At 41.4% G+C, this 16,507-nt stretch overlaps 1 protein-coding gene across 2 annotated transcripts in view; it reads left to right on the plus strand.

Moving 5' to 3' along the window:
- Nucleotides 1-2,461: 2,461 nt before the first annotated feature.
- Nucleotides 2,462-16,507, plus strand: part of LOC109897360 (inositol hexakisphosphate kinase 2) — a 30,439-nt gene continuing 16,393 nt past the window's right edge. Inside the window, exon 1 of one of the 2 annotated variants that reach the window (XM_020491876.2) lies at nt 2,462-2,578. The gene's annotated coding sequence lies outside the window, so the exon portion shown is untranslated. The remainder of the gene's footprint in view (nt 2,579-16,507) is intronic. The other variant, XM_020491886.2, reaches the window with a different exon arrangement.

A 16,507-nucleotide genomic window follows, 5' to 3' on the forward strand; every position in this document is an offset into this window, starting at 1 on the left:
TGTTCTGAAAGAGCTGCAAAACCTGGACCCATACAAATCAGCTGGGCTTGACAATCTGGACCCTCTATTTCTGAAACTATCCGCCGCCATTGTCGCAACCCCTATTACCAGCCTGTTCAACCTCTTTTTCGTCTCGTCTGAGATCCCCAAGGATTGGAAAGCTCCGCGGTCATCCCCCTCTTCAAAGGGGGAGACACCCTGGACCCAAACTGTTACAGACCTATATCCATCCTGCCCTGCCTATCTAAGGTCTTCGAAAGCCAAGTCAACAACAGAACGCTGACCATCTCGAATCCCACCGTACCTTCTCCGCTGTGCATTCCGGTTTCCGAGCCGGTCACGGGTGCACCTCAGCCACGCTCAAGGTACTAAACAATATCATAACCGCCATAAAATACAGTACTGTGCAGCCGTCTTCATCGACCTGGCCAAGGCTTTCGACTCTGTCAATCACCATATTCTTATCGGCAGACTCAGTAGCCTCGGTTTTTCTAATGACTGCCTTGCCTGGTTCACCAACTACTTTGCAGACAGAGTTCAGTGTGTGAAATCGGAGGGCATGTTGTCCGGTCCTCTGGCAGTCTCTATGGGGGTACCACAGGGTTCAATTCTCGGGCCAACTCTTTTCTCTGTATATATCAATGATGTTGCTCTTGCTGTGGGCGATTCCCTGATCCACATCTACGCAGATGACACCATTCTGTATACTTCTGGCCGTTCCTTGGACACTGTGCTATCTAACCTCCAAACTAGCTTCAATGCCATACAACACTCCTTCCGTGGCCTCCAACTGCTCTTACACGCTAGTAAAACCAAATGCATGCTTTTCAACCATTCGCTGCCTGCACCCGCACGCCCAACTAACATCACCACCCTGGATGGTTCCGACCTAGAATATATGGACATCTATAAGTACCTAGGTGTCTGGCTAGACTGTAAACTCTCCTTCCAGACTCATATCAAACATCTCCAATCCAAAATCAAATCTAGAGTCTGCTTTCTATTTCTCAACAAAGCCTCCTTCACTCACGTCGCCAAACTTACCCTAGTAAAACTGACTATCCTACCGATCCTCGACTTTGGCGATGTCATCTACAAAATAGCTTTCAATACTCTACTCAGCAAACTAGATGCAGTTTATCACAGTGCCATCCATTTTGTTACTAAAGCACCTTATACCACCCACCACTGCGACCTGTATGCTCTAGTCGGCTGGCCCTCGCTACATATTCGTTGCCAGACCCACTGGCTCCAGGTCATCTACAAGTCCATGCTAGGTAAAGCTCCGCCTTATCTCAGTTCACTGGTCACGATGGCAACACGATGGTAGTACGCGCTCCAGCAGATGTATCTCACTGATCATCCCTAAAGCCAACACCTCATTTGGCCGCCTTTCCTTCCAATTGTCTGCTGCCTGTAACTGGAATGAATTTCAAAAATCACTGAAGTTGGAGACTTTTATTTCCCTAAACCAACTTTAAACATCTGCTATCTGAGCAGCTAACCGATCGCTGCAGCTGTACATAGTCCATCTGTAAATAGACCACCAAATGTACCTACCTCATTCCCATACTGTTTTTATTTATTTACTTTTCTGCTCTTTTGCACACCAGTATCTCTATTTGCACATGTTCATCTGATCATTTATCACTCCAGTGTTAATCTGCTAAATTGTAATTATTCGCCTACCTTCTCATGCCTTTTGCACACAATGTATATACTCTTTTTTTCTGCTGTGTTATTGACTTGTTTATTGTTTACTCCATGTGTAACTCTGTGTTTGTTCACACTGCTATGCTTTATCTTGGCCAGGTTGCAGTTGTAAATGAGAACTTGTTCTCAACTAGCCTAGTTCCATGTTATACCTATGACCTACTGTATTTTGCCGGCTATGACATAGGCACAGAGTTTCTATGCGCGATATCACAGATGCGCAATATCGCGAGACTTTCAGAAACGCTTACGAAACAGACCAAACAAGCCGGGATTTGTGGTTTAAGAAATCAATGATAGAAGTGAAAAAATATTCCTTAGGTGTTAATTTTCTAGAAATCTAAATACATAACCTAGATTCGATCCAATGTGTTAATTAGTTGAACATGTTTTTATTCCAACCTTGTGAAAGGGACAAACGGAAACGTTTTCATTTTTCTCAAAAACAACTTTATATCGATGGAGTGGGTTTGATTTGACGGCTTGCACATGCGCAGTTCGGCGCGAGACGACCGTTAGACCCAATGACGGGTTTCTACGATTGAGTTTAGATATCCAACGTCGCTTGTTGACATCGCCTACAAGTGTGGTCTGGGATTTCTATTGGAGAAGCAGTTTTAGCCTATCTTCATATTGTACTGTCTTTGACATAGGTCTTCGCATTAATCAAAGCAACTGGTTGCTATGGCATCGGGGAGAGGTCATCCCGTCAACCAATCAGAGATGAATTCCCACGGTTTTATAAACCAATGAAAATAGGACTCTGGGAATAGCGGAAATACATGAAACCCATAGCACAAATAAATGTTTTGCTCATACCACGTGTTTATAGGGAATCGCGAGTTGATGATCGCCTAAAGCCAAGGTAAATATGCATTCACCGGTAAAAACGGTTTATAACTTTTATATGTTGATCATTTTGCCTGGCGGCAAATTAAGTAAATTCTACCTCATTTCTGACTATTTTGCACGGAGACCTAACGTTAGCTAACTACCAAACTAAAGCTAACGGTACCCTCGCTAGAAGCACTAGCAGTAACCATAAATGAACGTTGTGGATCAGTCTTAACACTTTCCAGCATTAAATAGAGAGGTTTCTAACATTGTTTTTCTAAGGCAGTGGTGGAAAAAGTACCCAATTGTCATACTTGAGTAAAGGTTAGAATTTCTGATATTTTTTTAACCTTTTATAGAAAATAACCTTAATAGAAAATAACTCAAGTAAAAGTCACCCAGTAAAATACTACATAAGTAAAAGTCTAAAAGTATTTGATTTTAAATACAAAAGTAAATGTAATTGCTGAAATATACTTAAATATCAAATATAAGAGTATTAATAATTTCAAATTCCTTTATTTATTTACGGATAACCAGGGGCACATTCCCAACACTCAGACATTAATTTCCAACGGAAGCATTTGTGTTTAGGTAGTCCACCAGATCAGAGGCAGTAGGGATATCAAGAGAACATCCTGGGTCAAGTGCAAGAATTTGACTATTTTCTTGTCAAAATGTAATGAGTACTTTTGGGTGTCGGGGAAAACGTATGAAGTAAAAAGTACATTATTTTCTTTAGGAATGTAGTGAAGTAAAAGTTGTCAAAACTATAAATAGTAAAGTACAGAAAATCCCCAAAATGACTTATGCTGTACATTAAAATATTTTTACTGAAGTATTTTACACCACTGTTCTAAGGCAATGTCAGAGACCAAGTTTCACTTACCTTAGACTCCCAATGTGTCCCAAAGTTTCACTGTGTGTTTGACATTTCTCAACGCTCTCATAAAGAGTTTGTGTAACTTGTGTGCAAATGTGTTCCTCCAGTGTTTATTGTTACGCCTGTAGATTTGGAACAGTGACTTTTCATTTCACTGTCAACTTTGTGTCTGTGTGTGAGATAAGAGAGGTCTCTGGTGGTGGTGTAGGCTTAGAGTCACAGAGCCATGTCTTTGGTTTCGAAGGATTACATTTTCTCTCACCAGAGCAAACACCTATAATTTGGATCCCGACTCAGGTTGCATAGGTGCCCACTCTTTGATATATACAGTACTAGTTAAAAGTTTGGACACACCTACTCATTCAAGGGTTTACATTTATTTTTACTATTTTCTACATCGTAGGATAATAGTGAAGACATCAAAACTATGAAATAACACATATGGAACCATGTAGTAACAAAAAAAGTGTTAATTAAACAAATCAAAATATATTTTGTATCTTAGATTTTTCAAAGTAGCCACCCTTTGCCTTGACAGCTTTGCACACTCTTGGCATTCTCTCAACCAGCTTCATGGGGAATGCTTTTCCAACAGTCTTGAAGGAGTTCCCACATATGCTGAGCACTTGTTGGCTGCTTTTCCTTCACTCTGCGGTCAAACTCATCCCTAACCATCACTAGCACATTAGAGGCTGCTGCCTATAGGCATAGACTAGAAATCACTGGCCACTTTAACCTCACTACAGTACGTGGGACACTACCTGCACAAAATCCAGTGAAATTGCAGAGAGCCATATTCAAAAACAGAAATACTCATTATAAAAATTCATAAAACATACAAGTGTTATATATTGGCTTAAAGATGAACTTCTTGTTAATCCAACCACAGTGTCAGATTTTAAAAAGGCTTTACGGCGAAAGAATACTGTGCGATTATCTGAGAATAGCGCCCAGCAGACATCATTACAACAGTTACCAGCCAAGTAGAGTTACACAAGTCAGAAATGGAGATAAAATTAATCACTTACCTTTGATGATCTTCATATGGTTGCACTCACAAGACTTCATTTACTCAATAAATGTTTGTTTTGTTCAATAAAGTCCCTGTTTATATCCAAAAACCTCAGTTTTGTTCTCGCGTTTTATTCAGTAATCCACAGGCTCAAACGCAGTCACAACAGGCAAACGAAAAATCCAAATAGTATCCGTAAAGTTCGTAGAAACATTTCAAACTATGTTTATAATCAATCCTCAGGTTGTTTTTAGCCTAAAAAAATCAACAATATTTCAACCGGACAATAACGTCGTCAATATAAAAGGTAAACAAGAAAGGCGCACTCTCGGTCGCACATATGAAAAAGCTCTGGGACACTGTAGGGTCCACTCATTCAGAGTGGTCTTACGCCCTCATTTTTCAGAATACAAGCCTGAAACAATTTCTAAAGACTGTTGACATCTAGTGGAAGCCATAGGAAGTGCAATTTGAGTCCTAAGTCAATGGATACTACAAACATTTTAAAAAATCCCACTTCCTGAATGGATTTTTCTCAGGTTTTCGCCTGCCAAATCAGTTCCGTTATACTCACAGACATTATTTTAACAGTTTTGGAAACTTTTCGAGCGTTTTCTATTATATGCATATCCTAGCTTCTGGGCCTGGGTAGCAGGCAGTTTACTTTGGGCACGCTTTTCATCCGGAAGTGAAAATAGCCCTACCCTTGTGAAGTTAAGGAATGGAACACTAGTCACTTTAATAATGTTTACATATTTGGCATTACTCTTCTCATATGTATATAACGTATTCTATACTATTCTACGGTATCTTAGTCACTTAATGTTTACATATCTTGCATTACTCATATGTATATACTGTATTCTATACTATTCTACTGTATCTTAACGGAACTGTCTGTTCCGATCTGATATCGCTTGTCCATATGTACACTGCTGAAAAAAATAAATGGAACACTAAAATAACACATCCTAGATCTGAATGAATGAAATATTCTTATTAAATACTTTTTTCTTTACATAGTTGAATGTGCTGACAACAAAATCGCACAAAAATTATCAATGGAAATCAAATTTATCAACCCATGGAGGTCTGGATTTGGAGTCACACTAAAAATTAAAGTGGAAAACCACACTACAGGCTGATCCAACTTTGGTGTAATGTCCATAAAACTGTGCAGCCCCCCAAAGAAATGCCACCCCACCCCATGACTGACCCACCGCCAAACCGGTCATGCTGGAGGATGTTGCAGGCAGCAGAACGTTCTCCACGGCGTCTCCAGACTCTGTCACGTCTGTCACGTGCTCAGTGTGAACCTGCTTTCATCTGTGAAGAGCACAGGGCGCCAGTGGCGAATTTGCCAATCTTGGTGTTCTCTGGCAAATGCCAAACGTCCTGCACGGTGTTGGGCTGTAAGCACAACCCCCACCTGTGGACGGCGGGCCCTCATACCACCCTCATGGAGTCTGTTTCTGACCGTTTGAGCAGACACATGCACATTTGTGGCCTGCTGGAGGTAATTTTGCAGGGCTCTGGCAGTGCTCCTCCTGCTCCTCCTTGCACAAAGGTGGAGGTAGCGGTCCTGCTGCTGGGTTGTTGCCCTCTTACGGCCTCCTCCACGTCTCCTGATGTACTGGCCTGTCTCCTGGTAGCGCCTCCATGCTCTGGACACTACGCTGACAGACACAGCAAACCTTCTTGCCACAGCTCGCATTGATGTGCCATCCTGGATGGCCTGCACTACCTGAGCCATTTGTGTGGGTTGTATACTCTGTCTCATGCTACCACTAGAGTGAAAGCACCGCCAGCATTCAAAAGTGACCAAAACATCAGCCAGGAATCATAGGAACTGAGAAGTGGTCTGTGGTCACCACCTGCAGAACCACTCCTTTATTGGGGGTGTCTTGCTAATTGCCTATAATTTCCACCTGTTGTCTATTCCATTTTCACAACAGCATGTGAAATGTATTGTCAATCAGTGTTGCTTCCGAAGTGGACAGTTTGATTTCACAGAAGTGTGATTGACTTGGAGTTACATTGTGTTGTTTAAGTGTTCCCTTTATTTTTTTGAGCAATGTATATAGTCTTACTTCATTCCTACTTAGATTTGTGTGTATTGGGTATATGTTGTGTAATTAGTTTGATATTACTTGTTAGATATTACTGCACTGTCGGAGCCAGATGCACAAGCAATTCGCTACACCTGCAATAACATCTGCTAATCACGTGTGTGAACAATAACATTTTATTTTAATTAGGTTGAGGTCGGGTGATTGTGGAGGCCAGGTCATCTGATGCAGCACTCCATCACTCTCCTTGGTCAAATAGCCCTTCCAGAGCTTGGAGGTGTTTTTTGGGTCATTGTCCTGTTGAAAAACAAATGATAGTCCCATTAAGCTCAACCCAGATGGGATATCACTTCAGAATGCTGTGGTAGCCATGCTGGTTAAGTGTGCCTTGATCCACACTTGCTGCGGAGATCACCCCATCCATTCACCTACTGGTTGGAACGAGGATCTCAAATTTGGACTCAAGTTTTTCTTGGCCCAAGCAAGTCTCTTCTTATTATTGGTGTCCTTTAGTAGTGGTCTCTTTGCAGAAATTCAACCATGAAGGCCTGATTCACACAGTGTTCTCTGAGCAGTTGATGTTGATGTGTCTGTCACTTGAACTCTGTGAAGCATTTATTTGGGCTGCAATCTGAGTCTGGTAACTATCTAATGAACTTATCTTCTGCAGCAGAGGTAACTCTGGGTCTTCCTTTCTTGTGGTGGTCCTCATGAGAGCCAGTTTCATCGTAGTGCTTGATGGTTTTTGCGACTACACTTGAAGAAACTTTAAAAGGTCTTGAAATGTTCTGTATTGACTGACCTTCATGTCTTCAAGTAAGGATTTACTGTTGTTTCCCTTTGCTTATTTGAGCTGTTCTTGCCATAATATGGACTTGGTCTTTTACCAAATAGGTCTATCTTCTGTATACCACCCCTACTTTGTCACAACACAACTGATTGGCTCAAACGCATTAAGAAGGAAAGAAATTCCACAAATGAACTTTTAACAAGGCACACCTGTTAATTGAAATGCATTCCAGGTGACTACTTCATGAAGCTGGTTGCGAGAATGCCAAGAGTGTGCAAAGCGGTTGTCAAGGCAAAGGGTAGCTACGTTGAAGAATCTCAAATATAAACACTTTTTTGGTTACTACATGATTCCATGTGTTATTTCATCGTTTTGATGTCTTCACTATTATTCTACAATGTAGAAAATAGTTCAAATAAAGAAAAACCCTTGAATGAGTAGGTGTGTCCAAACTATTGACTGGTACTGGAGATAGCCTAGTGAGTGCTTCTAATGTCTGACAAGCCTGTCAAATAGTAGCCTAATTTGTTCTTATCTGAACCTATACTGTAAGTGTAATTTTCTTGGCTAATTGAAAAACAAGCTAGATCTAAGAGTGTATTCATTTTGAATCAGTTTCTAATCCACCTGAAATTTGCCCTGGCTAGCACCTCATCATGATGTTTACAGGCCATTGACCCTGAGGGTTACTCACTTTAGATGGTGTTCTTTTCCAGGCCTTACGTCCTGGACATCTCACCTGTTTTAAATGTTTTTATTCTAGTCTGTCATTTGGATGAGAGGGAAAGAAACACACGTCTTACATTTTCAGCATCACTCTTGTATTTTTTATTGTACCTTTATTTAACTAGGCAAGTCAGTTAAGAACAAATTCTTATTTTGACGGCCTAGGTCGCCATTGAAAATAAGAATTTGTTCTTAAAATAAAAAATACGAGAGTGATGCTGACGTGTGTTTCTTTCCCTCTCATCCAAATGACAGACTAGAATAAAAACATTTAAAACAGGTGAGATGTCCAGGACCAATAACAAAACATCCCTTTGGTTGAGGGGAGCCAATCTAATCTATGAAGGACAGACATGGCAAGATTAGCCCAGTGTGTGTTTGTTCCATCATAGCTTTTAAACCTGCTATTTAAGAGGCAGCTAATTCTAATGCAACCAACAACTCATCGGAACATAGCCTAGGCCTGATCATGGTTTTATTGAACATCTGCTAGTGGGTTAACTGCCTGTTCAGGGGCAGAACGACAGATTTGTACCTTGTCAGCTCAGGGATTTGAACTTGCAACCTTCCGGTTACTAGTCCAACGCTCTAACCACTAGGCTACCCTGCCGCCCTGACGTTAGAGGCACTGCAGAGTTGGCTGGAGGCCACAATTCCCTACCCCATTAGCACACCCCTGGTCCTCCCCTCCACCCTCCTTTCCCAAGACCCACAGTGTCTGCTGTGAGTCACTCGGCCCCTGTTAATCTGAGATCCCTCTGACGTTTGGGCTCAGATCTCTCTCTCACACACACACACACACTCCTGTTCCGCTGGCACTGTGATTACTGGGGTTTAGTGGGTTGGGCACACACTCGGAGTGGGTCGGGGTAATGGTTAGCACCGTAGCAACAGGATGAAAATGGCAGAGACATCGAAAGGACAGGATAAATTTACACACTCACTCATTTGCCCTAATATGGCTCTGCTCACACGCCAATTTATGTAGCCTAAGCCATCAGAGACATTCAGTCACATATCCTTAAGCTTTCTAGACACACAGATGATTTTAATATAGCCTAGTCCAATTCTATAATAATTATTTTGCCTAGCTTTAATGCAGAGTTTCCCAAACTAGGGGTCGAAACACCATACGGGGTTGCCTGATTTTAAAAGGGGATCGTGAGAAAAAATAAATAATTGGTTGTAGTAAACAGAGCGGTTTCTATTTACTTCCTACAAATGTGGCGCTGTCTTTTGAACTATTTAAGTTACAAAATTTTATGAACCCATCACTGAAAGAGAAGACTCTCAGGAACACATACAGTATGTATCTTCTCTTTTCCTCAACAATGCCCACAAGCGTAGTTAGAACACAGTGGACAAGACTAGGTGCTAAATCAGTGGAGGAACAATAACATAATGAATGACATGGAACTCTATTCCACATCAAGTAACTGACACAAGCAGTAAAATTAGATTTAAAAAACAGATCATAAAAAAACACCTCATGGAACAACGGTGACTGTGAAGCAACACAAACATTGGCACAATACGCACATACACATGCGATAACATTCGCACTATACATACACATGGATTTAGTACTGTAGATATGTGGTAGTGGTGGAGTAGGGGCCTGAGGGCACACAGTGTGTTGTGAAATCTGTGAAAGTATTGTAATGTTTTAAAATGGTATAAACTGCCTTAATTTTGCTGGACCCCAGGAAAGGTAGCTGCTGCTTTGGCAGCAACTAGTGGGGATCCATAATAAATACAAATGATGCACATATTCTGTCAAAAGTACTGTCAGACTGATTTGTAATAGACTGCTGTAGCCCCAAGTGTGTGTGTGTGTGTGTGTAGTAAACTTTTCAGTTTTTTCCCAGTTTTTTTTTTCTTCATATTTTTATTTATTAAATCAAAATGAGGTCGGGGCCAAAAGTTTGGGAACCCATGCTTTAATATCTTTCACACTCTTGTTGACTGATAGTTTAAACTTGTGATGGACAGATTGAGAGAGAGATTTGGTATTCTCTTTAGGCTGGCCTATTCTAGGACTGTGGATCATATGAAATCAGATGTGACAACTGAGCCATATCTGATATTATCTATGCACACACACTCTGTCTGTCTTCTGCCAGGATGGGAGGGGGTTTCCCTGCCACTGAGAGGGAGAGGGGGGGGGGGGGGGAGAAGAGACTAAAGCCCTTCTGGAGGGACACTATGGCTTTATTTGTGCACCATCAATTCTAAACCAAGGAGTGACACTGCCAGGAAAAGCAATAACTCTCCCTCCATACCTCTGATAGTCCAACATTTTAACTGCCAATCATCATTCCCTCCATAGGTCACAGACAGTCAGTAATTTGGTCACTGGCTGTTTTGTAAACTGTATGTTGGTGTTTTGTTAAATGTATGACGTATATCCTAACCTTTGCTCTTTTGTTGTCCTGCCCTGTAGTGCTTAGCCTAGGGTCATTCCATGTAATTTCAGCAAGCCATGACACCTACCATCTCAGATTTTCCTGAAATAATTTCTGTAGTTAGAAACAGACAACTATTTTTCAGGAATGCTTATCTTATCCAAGTTTTAATTTGAATTAGCCTTTTTTATTTATTTATAGGATTCACGTAATATTCAACAAATTATAGCACCCAACATCTGCTTTGGACCAAACTTCTTCCTACCATTGAGTAAGACATGAGAAATCCAATAAAATGGTCAAAAGCCATCCAAGGACCCCCCACATCCCATGCAAATCCCACCCCAATAACCAGTATACAGGATCTGTTCTCTATGTTTGACACGTTAATATGGAGCTGCGGCTTGGAGTATTGCTTCTTCAATATTTGTATCTGTGAATCTGGTAATGTTTTGTTTTCCTCTGTTAGAGAAATTAGCCATTGGAAGTTTCTTGCATTATTTACCATAAATCAGTGCGACAATACCTTATTTTGCCCACTAGATGCCACTGTTTCTGCTACTGCCACCACACCCTTTCATACATTTTCCAGGTTTATTAAATGAGTCAACATTTTTTTTGCAGCTTTGGGTAGAAACCAGTCGCTTTTGCTCATGGTTAAAATAAATAGTGTGGTCACGCCAGTCCTCCATGAAAGCAATTCAGTTTGTCCTTCTCTTAGCAACGTAATGAATCAACCCAACTCTCCTTGAATAGTCCAACAAATGGAAGCTCTCTGAGGGCTATCCATATGGTGCAATTCTCATGAATAATTTTCCTACAAGCCTGTGGAGAAATTGGCTAGTGACTAACCCTAATAAATAAGAAAAATACAATTATAAACCATTGCATGGAAGTCATGTTTGTAAATACAATTATTAGAAAACATCTCTCTATATGTGTGTGTGTGATTTGTGACATTTACCATTTAACATTGCAGAACAATATACAGTGTGTATTTGGGACTTTTACTGTTGAAGAGACCATAACATTGAAACCATTATGACTGCTGTAGCCTAATGGTTTGCTTGTTCACCGGGAATGGTCTAACTAATCCAGACTTTATTTTGAAGGACATAGAAGGTCTGTGTCCTGGACAATCATTAAGCCAAAGAGAATGACAAACTGAATTGCTTTCATGGAGGATTGGCTTGAATTGTGAGGATGACCATACAATCTGTTTTCATCATGAGCAACAGCTATTGGTTTTCAAACCAATGTTTCAAAGAAAATGTGATCCATTTAACAAACACGAGACCTCCAACATGGATAAAAGGGTGTGGTGGCAATTAGAAGGAGCAGTGGCATCTAGTGAGCAAAACGTGGTACTTTCACACTCATTTATGGGAAATAATGCAAGTGATTTTGATGGCTAATTTCTCTGAACAGGGGGAAAATAACCAGATTTACAGGGAATACGTTACAAAGAAACCATACTCTAATCAGCAGCTCCATACTAGTCAAACATGGAGAACTAATACTGGTTGTTGGGGTGGGATTGGCATGAGGGGAACGTGGGTGGCTTTTGATCATTTTATTGGATTCCTCATGTCTTACTCCATTGTTAGGAAAACATCCGATTTGGACATTCAGTTAATATATTTCTAGAATCTTCAATGAATTCTATAAATAAAAATAGATGGAATCAAAAATTGGGTCGAATCAATTAGCTTAATTCTAAGACGTAATTATATTTGAACAAAATAGTGTTTTCAGGAATGCTTATCTTAACTACAGAATGGTGGGTGTTAAAATCCCCCTTTCTTGTGCTTTTGAAGGCGGAATAACTCGCTAGTTGTTAAGAAGCATAGTTGGCTATATAAGGCTGACGTGTGCTATATAAGGCTCCATAAGTGGCACAAGCAAGTGACTGTTATGCCAGGGAAGTCGGTTAGATTGGGGGAGGGAGGCCCTGGTATTTGTCCTTGAGAGTACAGAAGCGTGGCTCCGTTCCACAGTAACAGCCGAGTCGTTGGAACCTGCTTTGTAATGGTGTAGGTGTAGGAAGGACCATGGCAGAATCCTGTCCTGGTGCCAACTCTCCTACATTCCTCCCTCTACTCCACCCTACCTTACCCTAGTCCACCCCTTCTCTCTCTGGCACCCTATTGCTCTAATTAGAATCCGATGCACTTTTGTTGAAGGATTACTACCTTATATTGAGCCTGGGATCTCATTTTCACTGGTTTATTATAACATACTCTGGCACAATGGCTATCTCACTCTCTTTCTCCCACTTTGGCTCTCTCCACTTGTCCTATTTTGCTATGATAGGGTCAGGCTGATCCCTCCTGTTCTCTTCAGCTGGGGATCACGTGCAGCAGATCACCCAGAGAATTATGGACTTGAAGAGTATGAAGGGATTTGAGACTGCAAAGGGGTTTAGTCTCAGATTGTGGAAGCAGGGAAGTGCAAAGTAGTGATGTTGTGGGATTGTAAAAGGTGCACTATGCAGAAATCGCTCTGCCATTTCCTGGTTGCTAAAATTCTAATATTTCCTCATTTCAGTTCGTGACAAAACAAGCAAGTAGTGTAGAGAATCATTGTACCATCTAAACCGCTGTGAAATATATTTTCCATAACCCAAAATATTGTATTTTCACCTGTTTGAAGCTGGTGTACAAAACCTAAAGTAAGCTTAAGCACGGGAAGCATAGAAATAGCGCATATAGAACAGATCTACCGCTTCTTAGACTTGATTTCAATGAGAATGACTGTTCTATAACTAACATTTCTATGTGAATTTGGTCAAGTTACCCAAAAAGTTAGATATTGCAGCTTTAAGGGGTCGATGGGGACAGAGGAATTGTACTGAGAGGGAGTGGTGATGATGGTGGAGAGAAGGTAAAAATGACTAGGGCTAGTCTCTCATCAATCTGACACACTGAACATATTCCAGCTCCCCACTCATTGGCACAGACCTTGAATTGTAAATTAATTTTATGTTTAAGATATGGAAAATGTCTGCAAATCTCTCAGCTGATCTGAATCTGTTGTAACGTAGGCTACTTGTAGGGTTTGTTATTGCACATATTTTCAGTCTGTATGTGGATGTATTCATCTATTAAGCTGCCTGTAAGAATGTAGGCTATGGTTTTTTTCTGTCTGTTTGTTTACTGAATATGTGTGTGTCTTGCGCTATCAGAACACTTTCTTCAGTGACACAGGCTGCAGTACTTTTCCACTGTGCTCTGCAGCTCTCTGTCTGCTGTGGGACTCAGTGGCCTGCTCATTGGACCAGGCCCAATTTCCCCATCAACACCCACTCAGGGGCCTTCATCACACCCATCACCCAATCCGCTGGCTGGCCAGCTCACCTCAACAGCCAGCCAGACACTCCATCTCTCAATCCATCAGACACTGCTCTTCCTTTCTGATAGTGATTCAGCAAGCAATGCAGATGGAGAGTTTTGTCTGGGCGGGTTCATTAGACATTAGAGGAGAGGGAGTGCTACCTCTGTGATCTATCCAGACACACATGCACTCTCCCTCACGTGTTCACACAAGCATTGCAATGCAGAACCATGGCACAAATTGTTGGTCAGGACACCAAAACACACTGTTTCCTGCCTAAATAACTTCTGTCAACAGCCTGCGTCACTGCCCACACTTGTTTTAAAAACACACACTGACTAATGACTATGCATCTGAAGCAAAAACCTATTATCAACATGAAGCCACAGCAGCCTAATAACCCACCTACATCAGACCACCAATGCTGCTTCCCAACAATCGGGCTGTTTTTAGTGTGTGAGGGTGCACTGTGCAGGATCTTGACTTAAGTAAGTATTGTGTTTCCAGGGTGAGAGCAGATTCCAGCCCTCAGTCACCCTGTAATTATCATATTTCCTTTTTTAATATGATCATATTTCCAAGTGGAGCTTTAAAAGCCAAGCTTGATTTGCCCAAAGGCAGCCTGTCCAGACTCTCTCTCTCTTGCTCTCCTTCTCTCCAGAGAAGTCATTTTCCCTTTTCAACCCTCTCCCCATCCTTTTCTATCTTCTCCATGTTGGTTTACCTGGGCCTCTAGTCCTGTAAGTGTCTGATACACAGCAGATAGGTGGACAGTGTTGATAGGCTACTTGTACTGGCTGGCTCTCCTTTTCTGGTCATGAACAAAGGACAACATGCATGCAGGACAACGTGAACTAAGTGCATGGGTCCTAAGGAGAGCCAGGCCTTGGCTACGTGCATGGATGGGATGTTTGTCAGTGGTGGTGGCATTTCTTTGTGTTTGTCAGCGCTCAGGCCTCTCAGGCTTTTAATAGCATGTGATAAGGTGTGTGTGACTGCTGATATTTAGGGCAAGAGGTGTGCGTGTGTGAGAGAGCAGTTATATTTAGTGTTGATGAGCCATAAGGCATGTGTACACCCATCCTGTCACCTCACGTGTGGTGAGATGAGATCTCTGGGTGAGGAAATCTCAGGAAGGTGGGTGCACACACCAACTTGACACACTGAACCTATAGAACGGTTGGCTGTTTAGCAACAAAACAGACACGTGCGCAACTGGGGCAAAACAGAGTTGTCTTAGATGGTTGTCAACATGTGAAATATATTTAGCCTCCAATGTTTGTTTATTAAAAACATAAATACATTGAGCACTTGTCTGTCATATACATCATTACAGTTGTTGGTTAGCTAGTTTGTGAATTTTTGCCATATTAGCATTGACATAAAATCAGTCAAAACACCTCAAGACGTGGTATCAAGAACAAGATGAAACTAGCTGAAATGAGCCACATCAAGTTTGGTCGTTTCTTGTCATTGTTGCTAGCTATCTAGTCATCCAAAATCACAACCGACGTATGCCCCATTGAAGCGTGAAATGAGTAAAATGGTCACACTGTAGAGCCCTGGGAGTCAAGTTGACAGGAGAGAGATGCCTCTCCACAGAAGAAGACCCTATTGACCTGCTGGCTATGTTGTGGATAAGGCCTTCATTTCCATTGCAAAGATGCTATGAGGCTGCGCATCCCTGGCCACTGTATGGAAATGGAATGACACAACATTCAAACACAAACAAATCATACACCCATTACAGGTATGCTAGATCCCTGTAACCTTGGCCTGTTTATGAACAGATGCTGCTCTCTGGGTTCTTGGACACTGACTGAACACGGAGTGGGGTTGAGCCAACACCCGTTTACCCCTAGCAGCAGGGGGCAATGGCTAAACTAGTGAAAAGAGGCTCTGTCACGCACACCCATGCACCACTGATCAGTGTGTTCAGGTGCTGTCCTTTTAATAAGAAATATTTAAACTCTCAGCAAATTGAATCTACGTACTTGAGGAGAAGCGCACTCCATTACAAAATTAGATTATTTTCAAAGCAAATCTATTTATTTATTACATTTTGTTCCGAAGACTGCTTTCAAAGATTCAAACAATGAGGGTGTGTCCTCAAGTCCAGACAGCCTTAACTGGGGCCAGTGATGCAATTCTGCTATCCTGGTTACCAGCAGGATATGAAGTCAAGGTGGGAACTAGGGCTGGGCAATATGGAGAAAATGCAGTACCAGTCAAGAGTGGACACCTACTCATTCCAGTGTTTTAAAAAAAATAATATTGTAGGATAATAGTGAAGACGTCAAAACTATTAAATAACATATGGAATCATGTAGTAACCAAAAAAGTGTTAAACAAATCAAAGTATATTTCAGTTCTTTAAATACCTCCCTTTGCCTTGATGACAGGTTTGGAAATTCTTGGCCTTCTCTCAACCAGCTTCACCTGGAATGCTTTTCCAACAGCTTTGAAGGAGTTCCCACATATGCTAAGCACTTGTTGGCTGCTTTTCCTTCACTCTGCGGTCCCACTCATCACAATTGCGTGTTTCTTGGCCCAAGCAAGTCTTGCCTTCTTATTGGTGTTCTTTACTAGTGGTTTATTTGAAGCAATTGGACCATGAAGGCCTGATTCACAGTCTACTCTGAACAGTTGATGTTGATGTGTCTGTTATAGAGTTTGACTGATTTAATCGGAATGACCGATTTAATTAGGGCCGATTCCAAGGTAAGTTGCTAGCTAGCATTA

This window comes from Oncorhynchus kisutch, linkage group LG1 (assembly GCF_002021735.2).
Source record: "Oncorhynchus kisutch isolate 150728-3 linkage group LG1, Okis_V2, whole genome shotgun sequence".
In the NCBI taxonomy this organism is placed as follows: Eukaryota; Metazoa; Chordata; class Actinopteri; order Salmoniformes; family Salmonidae; genus Oncorhynchus; species Oncorhynchus kisutch.